The sequence below is a fragment of the Triticum dicoccoides genome, chromosome 1B, assembly GCF_002162155.2.
Source record: "Triticum dicoccoides isolate Atlit2015 ecotype Zavitan chromosome 1B, WEW_v2.0, whole genome shotgun sequence".
Taxonomy (NCBI): domain Eukaryota; kingdom Viridiplantae; phylum Streptophyta; class Magnoliopsida; order Poales; family Poaceae; genus Triticum; species Triticum dicoccoides.
Window position 1 is genome coordinate 252,728,578 of NC_041381.1, and position 15,056 is coordinate 252,743,633.

General features: G+C 45.0%; 1 pseudogene; it reads right to left on the reverse strand.

Annotated features, from left to right (window-relative positions):
- The window catches only part of LOC119350323, an 84,737-nt pseudogene that overhangs the window by 32,059 nt on the left and 37,622 nt on the right, over positions 1–15,056 (reverse strand).

Here is a 15,056-nt window from a genome sequence, read left to right on the forward strand (position 1 = left end):
CTGGCCCAGATCTGGCCGGAGGCGAGGCTGGCGGCGCCAGCCGAGGAGCTGCGGGGTGGTGGCGGAGCAAGCTGGCGCGGGGCGGCGGCGAGGGTCGCTCGGGCGGCGCGGTGAACGGCGACGGGCGGCGACCAGAGGCGGACCGAGGCGGCGGCCGACGGCGGAGGGGCACCGGCGCGGGGGCGCGGGGCGCCGGCGAACGGCGGTCGGCGGCGGAGGTTGAGGTACGCCGGCGGGCGGTGGGAGGCGCCCGCGGCGGAGGGCTGTGCGGACGCGGAGCAGGGGAGCTGCGGGGCTGCGTGGGCGGCGAACAGGCTCGGCGGGCCCGCGATTGGCTCGCAGGGCCTGCGGTGGCGGGTCACGGGAGAGGCAATGTGGAAGCTCCTGATTCACCACGGGGACGACAGCGGACGTGTCCGGTACGGGATGGACTTGTCCGGTGGCGGGAGGAAGGAGGAGACTAGGGTTAGGGTAGGATTCATCCCTAAATTTCGGGGGAGGGGGAGTGTATATAGGTAGAGGGAGCTAGGAGAGTCGAAATGGGGTGCGGTTTTCGCCCACACGATCGTGATCCAACGGCGCAGAGCATAGAGGGGAGTTTGATGGGCTAGCGGTCTGATTTGGAGGGGTGTTTGGGCTGCAAGACAAAAGGGACTTTTGTGGTTACCCGGTTAACCGTTGGGGCATCAAACGACCTCCAAATGGAATAAAATTTGACAAGCGGTCTATCGGTGATATACCAAGGCCACTCGGCAAATCTCGGCCCATTCCGAGAATGTTTTTCTATGGCTCGCGAAACGAGAACTGGGAGGTGCAGCAGACGCGTGCGAGTGTGTCTGGGTTTTGAACGGACAATGAAGAAAACCGGGGGAACCCAAATGGACGCACGTTTTGAAAAACATGCAGATGAAATACAGATGATGACATGGAAAAATGCAACATGCAAGCAAATGACATGGCACCAACGACGAATGACTGGAAGACACCTGGAGCATCATATTCGGGGCGTTACAGATGTGTATGGACTCAAGTCTAGCAACGGGGGCATATGTCTCACCTTAGTGCATACCTTCGACTTGAGTGTGGCCTTGGGCAATGAGATGGGCCTTGTTGTGTACAACTTGTCCATATTCATCTTGCTTATTCCCAAACACCCATTTGGTTCCAATGACTTTGTGCTTCTCATCGGGATTTTCAACCAACATCCACACTTGGTTCCTCTCGAAATTGTGTTTCTCTTCATGCATAGCGTTCACCCAATCCGGATCATCAAGAGCATATTTAACCTTCATAGGTTCAATACTAGAAATGAATGAGTAATGCTCACAAAAGTGAGCCAAATGAGTTTTTGAGCGAGTAATTCTCCCGGTTTGAATATCATCAAAGATTTGTTCGACGGGATGATCTCTTGAGACTCCTGCTCGAACTCGTGAGAGATTTTGTTTGGGTCGGGGTGGAACATCCTCTTCATTGTCTTGTTCTTCCTCTTATGTTTCTTCATTGTCGTTGGCGTTGTTGTTCTCTTTTGGAGATGGAGAAGGAGGTTGCTGAGGTTCATCTTGTTGTACAACCTCGTTTTCATCATCTTGATGTGTTCCACTTGTGAATGCCTCCAAGTCAACTTGTGGTTCACCTTGGCGTGAAGTTGAGGCTTCAACTTGGATGGACGAGGTACTCTCCTTCACCTTCGTTGGGCGAATCTTGCCAATAGACCAGTCTTGTATTGCTTTCGAAGAGTCTTTGTCACCTACATCAATTGGCAATTGCTCTACTTGCGAGCCGTTAGATTCATTGAACTTCACATCTACCGTCTCTTCAACCTTTCGGGTGAAATTGTTGTAGACACGGTAAGTGTGAGAGTTTGAGCCATAACCTAGTAGGAAACCTTCATGAGATTTAGGATCAAATTTTGAACGACGATGCTTATAAAGAATGTAGCACTTTGAGCCGAATACTTAAAATTATCCAACTTGGGGTTTGTTACCGGTGAGAAGCTCGTTGATACGTCTCCAACGTATCTATAATTTTTGATTGTTCCATGCTATTATATTATCAACCTTGGATATTTTATATGCATTTATATGCTATTTTATATGATTTTTGGGACTAACCTATTAACCTAGAGCACAGTGCCAGTTTCTATTTTTTCCTTGTTTTTGAGTTTTACAGAAAAGGAATACCAAACAGAGTCCAATTGACGAGCCAATTTTTGATGATTTTTCATGTACCAAAAGAAGACCCCGGAGTAAAAGAGTTGGGCCAGAAGAGTCCCAAGCCGTCCACGTGGGTGGAGGGCGCGCCCTACCCCCCTGGGCGCACCCCCCTATCTCGTGGACGACTCGGAGATCCCCCTCACTTGTTCCCGACGCCAAAAATTCCAATAAATACAAAAACCCCCATAAACAAACCTAGATCGGGAGTTTCGCTGCCGCAAGCCTCTATAGCCACCAAAAACCAATCGGGACCCTGTTCCAGCACCCTACCGGAGGGGGGGGGGGATCCCTCACCGGTGGCCATCTTCATCATCCCGGTGCTCTCCATGACGAGGAGGGAGTAGTTCACCCTCGGGGCTGAGGGTATGTACCAATAGCTATGTGTTTGATCTCTCTCTCTCTCTCTCGTGTTCTTGATTTGGAACGATCTTGATGTACCGCGAGCTTTGCTATTATAGTTGGATCTTATGATGTTTCTCCCCCTCTACTCTCTTGTAATGGATTGAGTTTTCCTTTTGAAGTTATCTTATCGGATTGAGTCTTTAAGGACTTGAGAACACTTGATGTATGTCTTGCATGTGCTTATCTGTGGTGAAAATGGGATATCACATGATCTACTTGATGTATGTGTAGCGACCAGACCTCAAACAGTCTGACCTCTGTGCATTAGTGTCATCCCTGGACCGGTAATGCTGACACGCACAGTACTTGAAGGATTTATAACAGAGTAGCAACCACACACTTATTACATCGAATGTCTCAAAAGAGAACTTATTACAATAAATATGGCTTGAGGCCATCTAAATACGATAACAACGGAAGGCTTGGAAGATAAAGTGAGTCCATCAACTCCAACAACATCACTAAGTGAAAGACAACGACCTATGGCACCTTACTCGTCGTTTGAAAAGTCTGCAACATGAACGTTGCAGCCCAAAAGGGTCAGCACATGGAATATGCTGGTAATGTAACACAAGAGAGTAATGAACAGAATAATTGCTATCACTACATGCATATACGGCTGGTGGAAAGCTCTATGGTTATAGTGTTGCATAAAGCCAATTTTTCCCTACAACAAAGGAATAAATTTTATTTACTATCATGGTGGTTGTTAAACATTGAGAAGGTTCCTCCAACTTAATCCCAATTAAACATCATCATTAAACCCAATCAATTTAAATTAAGAGTGATGAGATCAACATGATAATCCAAGAACCAGATACTCAAGATGTCCATAACTGAGGACATGGCTAACCATGATTAGTTTATACACTCAGCAGAGGTTTGCACACTTTTCCCCACAAGACTCCATCTCCTCCGTTAGATTTCTCGCACTACATGGTGTTTGAGAAACGGATGACCGAGACACATTCTTTCTGAAAAAATAACTCTTTACTCTGGGTGGACAGTTACACCTACATTCTCCTACATCTGGTAGCCCACAACTGAAAGAGGTCTTGCAACTTACTCTACTATGCTAGAGCCCATAATAGCTTGTGGCTGCACACGGAAGTTTCTAGCATGAATAATCTTATGATCCCTTTGAGCCTGGGTGGCGGACCGTAGGATGATCATACAGGTACTCAGGGATATCCTAGGACAACACTGGATTCTCCAGGTGCCCTAACAACCACTTGGTACTCCAGGGTGCCTTCACGCAATCCACACAGATGTGTATTAAGGTAGCCACCTTAAGTTAACTGTTAATAAAAACTCTCACAACTGTCACGAATCACTCGAACCAAACCACGTCTACAAGCATAGCATAGCTATATAAGCATAACATAGAAGTAACTCCCAAAGGTTTGATAATAAACATGGCAATAGGTTCCACCTAATCATCTACTTCCCAGAAACCCACATGTTAATACGATCCTAACCATGAAATTGTTTGAGGATTGATCTAATGCAATAAAACTGGGTAGTAAAAAGGTATGATCAAAGTGTTACTTGCCTTGCTGATGATCCGTGAAACCCAGAGACTCGTCGTAGCACACTTCGCACTCCAGATACTCTATCGCAAACAAACAAGCATACAATAAGCAGTCAACTAGAATCATGGGTAAAACTCAAATATGAGATCTAACCAAAAAGTTCAACTTAAGAACTCCAGTTTGCAAAAAGGATCAAATCAAACGAAGCAACGAAACTCAAACTGCGAAAGAAACAAGCTCCGTTTACTAATATGGAGTTAAGTCAAATTTTACAGTAGAAAAAACTTGTTTAACTTGGTTAAACAGAAAGAGGGCTTCGAGACGAAACTCTAGGCGCTTGAATCGCCTGATTCCGATAAACGAGCGAAAAGAAAAACTAAAACGAAAATCAGGGCAGAAATCATGATCGAAAATAATCGCGGAAAAACCCTGAAAAAAGAAAAACTGATGAACAGTCTAACGAACGAACGTTCGCCGTCGGTGGCAATGGGTAAAAACCATTCATTAAAACGAACGAACGAACGGGCGTTCGCTAATTAACTAAATCGGAAAAAAAATAAACCGATCGAATAAAAAAACAACCGCGTTTTTAAAAAAAACCGACGGTTTTCTAATGAAAACCGCGACGAAGGGCGACGGCGACTGGCAGCGGCGAAGGGCGGCGGGGTCGAGTGGCGGCGGGGATCGGCGGCGCAGGGCTCCAGCGGCGCGGGCGGGAGGCGTTCGGTTCCGGCGGCGGCGGCATGGGTTACGAGGCGGGGCTTGGGTTTCGGGTGCGGGGGCTGGCGGCTCGGGCCGTCGGCCTTTAAAGGGCCGGCCGGGTACAGTGTCCGGGTCGGACACGGCCCGTTAGGACGGTAACTATTTTTTAAATAATTCCGCGCAGAAAAACAAATAAATGAAATACTAAACGGACTCCAAAAATCCTGAAATTAACTTTCCCCGTCCTCTAAAAATATAGCGCACAAAGTGAACATTTATTTGGGCCTCTAATGCAATTTTGAAAAACACCTATTTTTCCTAATTCAAATAAACTAGCGATAAAACTCTGAATAAAATACTTATTTGATTTTAATGTTTAATCACCAATATTTCTTTATTTCGGGAATGTCATTTTATCCCCTCTCTTTTATTTTTATACAAAAAATATTTGAAGAGAAAATAATAAAATCAAATGATCCTCTTTTCAAAATTGGAGAAAACTCAAATATGAAAATAACGAAATCCCCAACTCTCTCTGTGGGTCCTTGAGTTGTGTAGAATTTCTAGGATCCTTCAGACTCTTTAATCAAATCTGGTCCAAACAACTTACGGTCTCGAACTTCATCCCACAATAACAGTGTCCTGCACCTCCTTCCGTACAAAGCTTCGAAAGGGGCCATCTTCAAACTGGCTTGATAGCTGTTGTTGTAAGAGAACTCTGCATATGGAAAATTGTCGTCCCAACTAGATCCATAATCTAGCGCACGAGCTCTCAACATGTCCTCCAGAATCTGATTGACTCTCTCGGTCTGTCCATTTGGCTGTGGATGAAAAGGCTGTACTGAACTCTAGCCTGGTACCCAAAGTTTCATGCAGCTGATTCCAGAACTTTGAGGTGAATTGGGTTCCTCTATCTGATACAATGGTCCTCGGAACTCCATGCAGATATATGATGTCGTCATGTATATCTTTGCCAACTTAGCGCTGGTGTAAGTGGTCTTCACTGGGATGAAATGAGCTACCTTCGTCAATCGACTGACTATAACCCATATCGAGTCATAGCCTGAACGAGTCCTGGGTAATCCCGTGATAAAGTCCATGCCTAGCTTATCCTACTTCCATTTGGGTATCGGCAATGGTTGTAGCAATCCTACTGGCTTCTGATGCTCTACCTTCACCCTCTGACATACATCACAAACTGCTACATACTCCGCAATATCCTTCTTCATTCCGGTCCACCAGAAACTATCCTTCAAATCCAGATACATCTTGGTATTTCCTGGGTGAATCGAATACGGCAAATCATGGGCCTCTTGCAGAATCAACTTCCTGATCTCCGGATCATTGGTCACATATACACGGTCCTCAAACCATAAGGTATCATGCTCATCCTCACGAAATCCTTTAGCCTTTCCTTTGCTCATCCTTTCCTTTATCTCGGCAATCACTTTGTCGGTCTTCTGAGCTTCCCTGATCTTCTCCATCAAAGTAGACTGAATCTCCAATGCTGCTACATAGCCTCTCGGAACTATTTCCAAACATAGCTCGTGAAGATCCTCTACTAACTCCTTGGGTATCTCTCCGGTCATGAGTGTGTTGACATGGCTCTTGCGGCTCAACGCATCGGCTACTACGTTAGCCTTTCTGGGATGATAATGCAACCTCATATCATAATCCTTGATGAGCTCCAACCATCTCCTTTGCCTGAGATTCAAGTCCTTCTGCGTGAAGATATACTTCGAACTCTTGTGATCCATGTACACATCCACTACAAAAAAATATACTTCCGTGATGATACGTGTTTGTCATAGTAGGTCGCGTTTTTTGTCATGCATGTACATCCATGACAAATTTATGACAGAATCAAGATAGTCATACCTGTGCTGTCGTAGAAGTGTTTGATGACATTACAAAAATTATCATCACGGAAGTGTCCACTTCCATGACGATAAATCACGCGTCACAGAAGTGCTTTCGCCAAGGGTGACCGACACGTGGCATCCACCGTAACGGAACGCCGTTAAGCTATCGGGTCGGGTTTTGGATTCGATAACCCATTAACAGCCCCGACCAATGGGGATTTTCCACGTGTAAAATCATCATTGGCTGGAGGAAACACGTGTCGGCTCATCGTTGGGACAGATGTCATCCACTCATTGGACAGAAGGCGCCTATGATACGTCGACACGTGGCACGACCAATCAAGTTTAAATGGGTCGGCCCAACTAAAGGCCCACAAGATTTGGCGGGCCATAATGGGCCGGCCCAGTTGAAGGCCCACGAGATTTTGCGGACTATAATGGGCTGCCCAGCTAAAGGCACACAAGATTTCGCGGGCCATAATAGGCCGGCCCAGGTAAAGGCCCACAAGATTTTTGTGTGCCATAATGGGCCAGCCCAGGTAAAGGCCCACAAAATTCTTGCGGATCATAATGGGCCGGCTCAACTAAAGGCCCACGAGATTTCTCCGACATTAATGGTCCGGCCCAGCTGTAGGCCCACAAGATTTTGAGGACCCTAGTAGGCCGGCCCATTAACTGGCTGCCATGTTTTGGGCCAAATGTCGGCCCATAATTGATCCGGTCCATTAATGGCCTGCCACATTCCGGGCCTAGTAATGGCCCATATAAGATCCGGCTCGTTAAAAGTCTCCCACTTTTTGGGCCAAATCACGGCCCAGATCAGGTCCGGCCCTTTAAGAGGCTTTGGGCTCAATTATTGCCCATATCAGATTCAGCCTGTTGACTGGACGCTATGCTTTTGGGCCCACTTGCTAAAGGCCCATTTAGTAATTCGGCCTGATATTAGTTTCGGCCTGTTAAGTGCCCATTTAACATTTCTGCCCTATATTAATTTCGGCTTGTTAAAAGCCCGTCATATAGTTGGGCCTAACTACGACCCGGTTTGCATCCGGCCTGCTCGCAGCCGATATCTGACTGGGCCAAACAAGGACCAAGACAACTTTGGCCTGTTAAAAGCCCATGAATTGATTCACACAATCATGGGACGGGGTCCATTTCGGGCTGCCGCCGGCCCGTGAGCCATTCGACACATTTCAGGCCCAGCCTACTTCTCAGCCTCCTAAAAGCCCATTGAGTTTTCTTGCGAAAAGAGGGTCGGGGGTTACTCGGCCTATTAAAGGTCCGAATCTACTAGTGGGCCAGTTTGACGGGGCCCATGATGCGGATCATACATCGTGATTGCATGACGGCCCGATTATGTACCATAATTTTACGGTTTCGCCAGTTTACTGTGAAGACAGGATATATATACAGTAAAATAACTGTAGCATCGTGAATAAGAAAAAACCTAGACTATACAATAAAGAAATTACGGCATATTACATCCACTGGGCATCAAAGTTCGCCACTATGATAATAAAGCACAAGCAGACAGCAGATTACATACACTGGGCATCAAAGATTGCCACCAGTGCAAATAAACACGCCGACAAAATAATATACAAAACCGACAGCACTTCAATAGAGTACAAGAAAGGTTAGCCCTGCTGGGGAGCTGCAGCGCAAGCAGCTGAGCAAGATGATGAGACTGTGCTTGTTCAACACTTATATCTTCCTCACTCTAAAAGATAAACAAGCAGACAAATGAGAGGTTTTGCACATAAAAGTATCAGTGCTGACAATTCATCACATTTCTTACTGACGAATAAAGTGACACAGTTTAAAATTGCATTAACACAATATGGTATTGTTCAGGTCAAGACATGGCAGGAATTGACATTGTGAAGGAGTTGGGAGCTTCACGACATCACTAAATTACAGATCAAGAACTCATAAGTATCAATGGTTAGTGTGCTGTCAATTTGGCCCATTTCAGATTGGCAAATAAAGAGGCAGTTTAAATAATAGTAGAATGATATGACAGTGTTCATAGTTAAGACATTGCAGAATATGACATTGTGCTGTAGTGGGTAGGTTCACCACACCACTGGATTACGGATGAAGAACAGAAGCATACATGCAGTGCAAAAGAAGATCACTTGCTCTGTATAGTTTAATTTACATGGTATGAAGAAGGAACTTGGTTGTACAACTGAAAACTTAAATTGAGAAGGACAAACTTTTGTTTATGAACTACATAATAAACTTTAAACATGCAATTTGATGCAAACACCAAAAATAAACAGCTGTTGCAGTCATGCCTAACCAAATATACACAACAAAGTTTGAAGGCTTGAGAAGGACAAACTTACATTACTGGTGAAGACGGGCTCTATAAAGCCCTTGTCCATGCTGATGGGGGGGGGGCAATTCAAGAAGTTTAGCACAGAATGTTCTTCATAAGCATTGCCTTTATTCTACATTTTGTTAAGAGTAAATATAGATGTGATAATATAAAAAAAATGGAGAATATTTAAGATAAGATGAAGAGTGATGCTACATAACAAAGTAGCTATAAATGTATGTGCAGCGATACAGGCAAAAGGCACAGCCAAGAGCAATGCCCAACTAAACTTCTTTAGTACCAACCTTATGGTAAGAGTAAATATAGATCTGATGTGTAGAAAATGGAGGGCAAAGGAAAATAAGCTGCAGAGTGATAGTACATGAACAACTACCTGTCAATATAAGTACACTAATGTAACCATTCATACACTAATGTAACCATTCATACAGATCAGATAATTTGGAGCGAACAATTGATAAGCAAGCTATCATGCATACTGCTGTCACATAATGAACCAGGTATGTATGCAAGTACAGTGATACAGGACAACAGGTACTAACAAGAGCAAAGCAGCGGGCAACATATTTGCGATGTCCCGTCGTTCTTTTCAAACCGGAATTCTTCTTCGAGCTAATTTCCTACAAAAAAGATCCGTAAGCCACATGCGGAAAAGTAGAAGTTCAAATTGTCATGTGATTTCATAGACAGTACCTCATCCTGGGAACGAGACCAGTGCATAACAAGGTTTTTCCATTTAATGTCTTCTAAATTTAGCACAGGAGACTTCACCGGAATTTCGTTTATAGACTTGCCATCAAAGTGTGATTTCCTCAGGTAACACCGATATTGCTGCAATACTTCCTTGAAAAGCACAAGCAATCTTTGCTCGTCATGACTATCCAGATTGATCCTCACCTAGTTACAACAATGTAATGTAAATCATTGATGTGTTCGATCAGCAGAAAACGGGAAAATAATAATCATGAATAATAGCTCTTACACGTAAGTTGGACAGGAAGATGTGAAAATGGTGTTTGTCTTCACTATACTCATCCCATGATGGGAATATATGCATGTAGTCCCTAACAACATTGAAAGCATTGTCTTTTAAACTGGGAATAAATGGAATGGGGTTCCAATCTGCAGGAATTGGCCGTCTCTGCAGTTGGGATAGGTCTTCGGCCGGTGGACTTGCTATACTTTTTGCTGGAGTAGGATTTTTCTGTGGTACGACTGGTGCTATGGTAAATGAAATCAGTATACCTTTTGCTGGAGTGCAGGTCCTGTGTGGTTGGGCTAGTGGTGTGGCCAGTGAAGTATGGGTATAGTCTGCTGGAGTCTGTCCTATGTTTTGTGTCACTGGTCGTACAACCAATATAAGTGGGGCGCTTTCTGATTTCTCCGGCACCACCACGTTTTTCAAGGACTTTGCTGGTGCTCCTTCAGTTTCGGCAATCACCCTCTTCCTTTTTGATGTCTGATGCACAAGAACAGCATTTGACTGGAAAAACATGGTATGACGACAGATGGAATATGTATTGATAATGGATGGGCATAGCATCTCAAGTTATATGATGAGTAAACTAAGCAGATGGTGGTGCAACAAAGTAGAAGAAATGCAAGACAACATATGCAAGATACGCGCAATCAATAAAACCTTGCCAAATTAGAACAAGCACCTTGATGGGTGAACAGGACAGGCCATCTGCCTTTGACTCCTCGAGGTTAGAATAGTCATTAGAATGATAATCTGAACAAGAATCAACAGGTGGGGAGCGTACGAGTTTCATTGCTTCCAAAATGGCACTCAATGCCTTGGTGCCAATTTTGTAAGTCATTGCAGTGTTCCATAATATTCTTCTGATGCGTGATTCTGATATTCACTGTAATTGCGTATAATATCTGAGAACCATGAAAACATAAATAGTTGTGAGATTATCTTTGTAATGCAGATGATATTCTAATATAGGGGCGCCCCTGTAAACAATTATGTGCTATCACTGGATTCTGATGAGAGAGCTCATGTGTGCTGTAATATCGTGCGTGCATTTATATAATCTGGCACAAGTACAGAAAAAAATAGGCTCCAGAAGTAAGGATGGCTGGCAGATGATAGGTTCATAATATACTGTATAGATAGTTTATTGCCAAACCTTGATAACAAAAGCACACAACAACTAGGCATATCATAGTGTACATAACAGGGGTACACCATAACCACGATATATAAATCAGGAAAGTGGAACTGGCTTGAAAATACGGTGTTGTATTGCTGCTAGTAATTGAAAGCCTATCGATCACGTACATGCCAGCACTATCGAACATGGTAAAGAAGAGCAAGCAGATTTTGAATAATAAAATGTTGGTTGCGCAGTGCCCACACATGATGAACCAGAGCGCATTAAGAATGCAACTCCCAGCTGTCTCTCGACCACTTCAGGCGGTTGGATGAAGATCCTACGTCTCCTAACCCTTCTTCTTCCTCGTCTGTGATTCTTCCCATACAGAACACCGCACGGGCCGCCGGCCGGACAACCGGCCCCCATCGCCTGTGTTCCTCCGCCACCCCACCCCCCACCCGCGTCGAGTTTTCTTCGTTCGGCGAGGCCCCACAACCACCCGAGCCCCTTGGATCGCACCGGCGAACTTCGACGAGCTCTGAAAAATCGACTGACCCAATTTTGAAATTTAGTCTACTTTGATTTAACTAGTGTGGAATATAAAAGGGGAAAACCATAAGCATTGGGAGTATAGTGTTGAGCGTGCCATGGAGGATCTGAAGGTGAAAACCGGACAAAGGCAACTTCGCAGCCAAGACAAGAAATCAGAGTAAAGCAGTGGCGATCTATTTTCTTGCTATGATAAATAAGTTGAGCAGATACGAAAGAGTACCGCCTCTGGTGCGGCGCCGTGTACGCATCTAGTGAGAATTTGACGGTGCTGCAGTAGCGATGGCTGTCGGCAACGTGGAAGCAAATCTAGGAGGGTAGACGGTGGCGGCGGGGTGCGGTGGACGAGATGGTCGTAGGAGCGGCGCCGACAAGGTGCACGACGACGGGGATGAAGCGAGAGGACGGGATGCAAGGATCCCGGTCCGAAGGCGTGGATGAGAGAGGTCGATCTCTTGTAATGGACGGAGGCGTCGGGGTATCTGCTCCGGCATGGTGGAGGAGGATGGCAGTGGATGGGGTGGCAGACGGCGGCGGATAGAGGAGGGTGGGGTGGAGAGGGTGTTTTGGCGCCCACGGAGTACGAATGGGGAAAAGGGAGGTAGAGAGGAAAGGGGGAACCATGTAGTCTGGGCGCGCTTGTCTCAAATGCGTGGAAATTTACAAACTTAGCCCCCGTTTCAAATTTCTACTACATCACAGCAACATTAGTCGGTTGGGGATAGGACGGTAATCTTGCATACACCGAATATTTGCCGACGAGAGTTTGTTTTTGGCACCCACCATGTATGAATATGAATCGGGGAGGGAGTCGATTTCGGCCGAGGGCACACTGTGTTTTGGCGCCCACCATGTATGAATCCGGGTGAGAGGCAGTTACGTCACGTTTGGGTCCAATTACAAACCTACCCCTATCAAAACCTATAGAAATCCAGCAGATAGGCTTTGCGCGGCAGGGATAGGTAGTAGTGACTTCCATCTCGCAGATTTTGGTTTCGGGCGGTTACTGCGACTTTCCCCGCTTCGTTCAAATTTTGCACAGTGCACGTTTACCATGCCAACTCAATTCGATTCCCGTTTGTATTCTACTATTATTTTCGGACGGGGTCCATTTTCAATTGGAATTACATTCTATATACATCACTTTTTTTTACATATATACTTTCAAAAGCACAACACCATTTATACATAAATATGGTTTACAAATGGCATGATCTCAGATTCATAAGGTTGTATCCATCAATTTGGATTTTCAAATATTTGAAACCACTTTATGTTGAAATCCAATGTATGCATTCCTCGCTAACTGTCTCCAATTAATGTGTGTTTCATGCGGGTTTTTTTTAACTTCTCAAACATGTATAATGTGTTTCACACACGCAACATATAGTGTAATCCCGTTTAGACACTAATTGCATATAAACCATGCATTGTTTGTAATTGAAGAATCTATGGATCACCAACATTGATAAACTATATAGCATTACACGTGTGCCCAAATTCAAATGAATATGCATGTTTGATACACCAATTTGCGTTATGATATTATTGATGTCATGATCTCCAGTTTAAATATTTGAATCCCCTTTAATCCAGATATTCGTCTCATATAGCTATGACTCATGCTTATATAGGACTATCTCTCTGGACCTATATGCGTTCATCGTCTCTCAGGCATCTCTCGTGCTACCTGTATGTCGACAATGATCTTTTATCTTCGTAACACATTGACGGTACTCTCTCCATCGACCTTCATCACTCTATCTCTCTCTCTAAGTATATCTCGCTCCCTGCTATGTGTCTCTAGCTATGATTCTCCATGTGGAATCTCTTTCACTCACACAAACACAAAACTTTGTCTCCCGGGGTCTCATTTCTCTCAACTATTCCCATGTGTGCCACTCGCACACCCCTCATACAGAGATGTCTTTCGCTCCTTAGATATGAGAACCTACGACTTCCTCTTCAATATCTCTTTCTCACACACAAACACAAACTCTGTCTCCCAGGGTCTCATATTTCTCCATTGTTCTCTTGTATGTCGCTCAAACACACCCTCTCTCGCTAGAGATATCTTGCGTTCCCTCATATGTCTCTCTAGCTATCACTCTCATTGTGAAATATCTTTCTCTCTCGCAGACACAAAACTCCATCTCTCTGGATCTCATTTCTCTCTGATATTTGTTTGTATGTGACTCACATGCACCCTCTCTCTATCTCTCTCACACCCACACACATAACCCAGCCTTCTGATCCACTCGACTCCTATCTCTAGCGCACACTAGCTAGCATCTTTATCTTTCTATTTATCTGTTTCGCTATCAACCTTCTTTCTCTCCCTCACTCTTGATTCCTATCACGCACACTACATATGTTTCTCTCTATATGCATGCAGTCAAGTGCCCTCTCACACACATATATAACTTCACCCTTTGAACCACCCGACGGTCATCTCCGACACCCAAACTAATGGATGTCTCTCTAGCTAGCATCTCCATCTCTGTATCTATCTGTAGTTTCTCTGTCAACATTTCTTTCTCGCACGGAGTCTTGCTTCCTATCACCCACACTATATATGTCTATCCATACATATGCATTTATAGATTGATCTCTTTTGCACAATCGTTGCGCCTCACCCGCTCTGCTCACCATAGATGCATCCTCCATTCCACGCCACTATCTCTTAAAGACAAAAACACATGCTCAATTGTCGGGCCTTCTTCCCTGCATTCTCACATGCATGCATATTGTCATACCGATCCGTCTCTCCCATGTCGTTGATCTTAGGACTTATGTCTTCTTTCTTTTATCTGGATCATGCGCGCGCGCACACACACACATCCCACGTATACATGTATACCTCTCACACATGCACGTTCAAGGTCTCTATGTCTCCATACGTAGTTAATTACCCTCAATCCTAACGCCACATCGAATTGTTCTCCTCTTTTGTGCACATAACTTCTGCCTGGATGGGCAAAACACACACTCACACTTAACAATCTCCTTCTGGCTACCCCCTCGCCCCGCGCGCCTCTCACTCTTCCCCTATATCCCCGAAACCAATAAGACCATCCCTTTGTTTAATTCCCGCCTACATGCACCATCGATATATAGTAGTATTCCGTGGTGTCTCTCGAACAAACACGTTCTCTCGATGTCGACTCCTCTCACACGCACGCACCTTCTCTTCCCTCCTACGGGCATTTTCTCTCTCGCACCCCATCGTTGGTGGCCTCTGCCATACACATCACCTCTCTACGATGAAGCCATGCACACTTAAATTACATCCGCCACAGAGGACCCCAGGACACACACACACACACACACGCACACACACACACACGCAC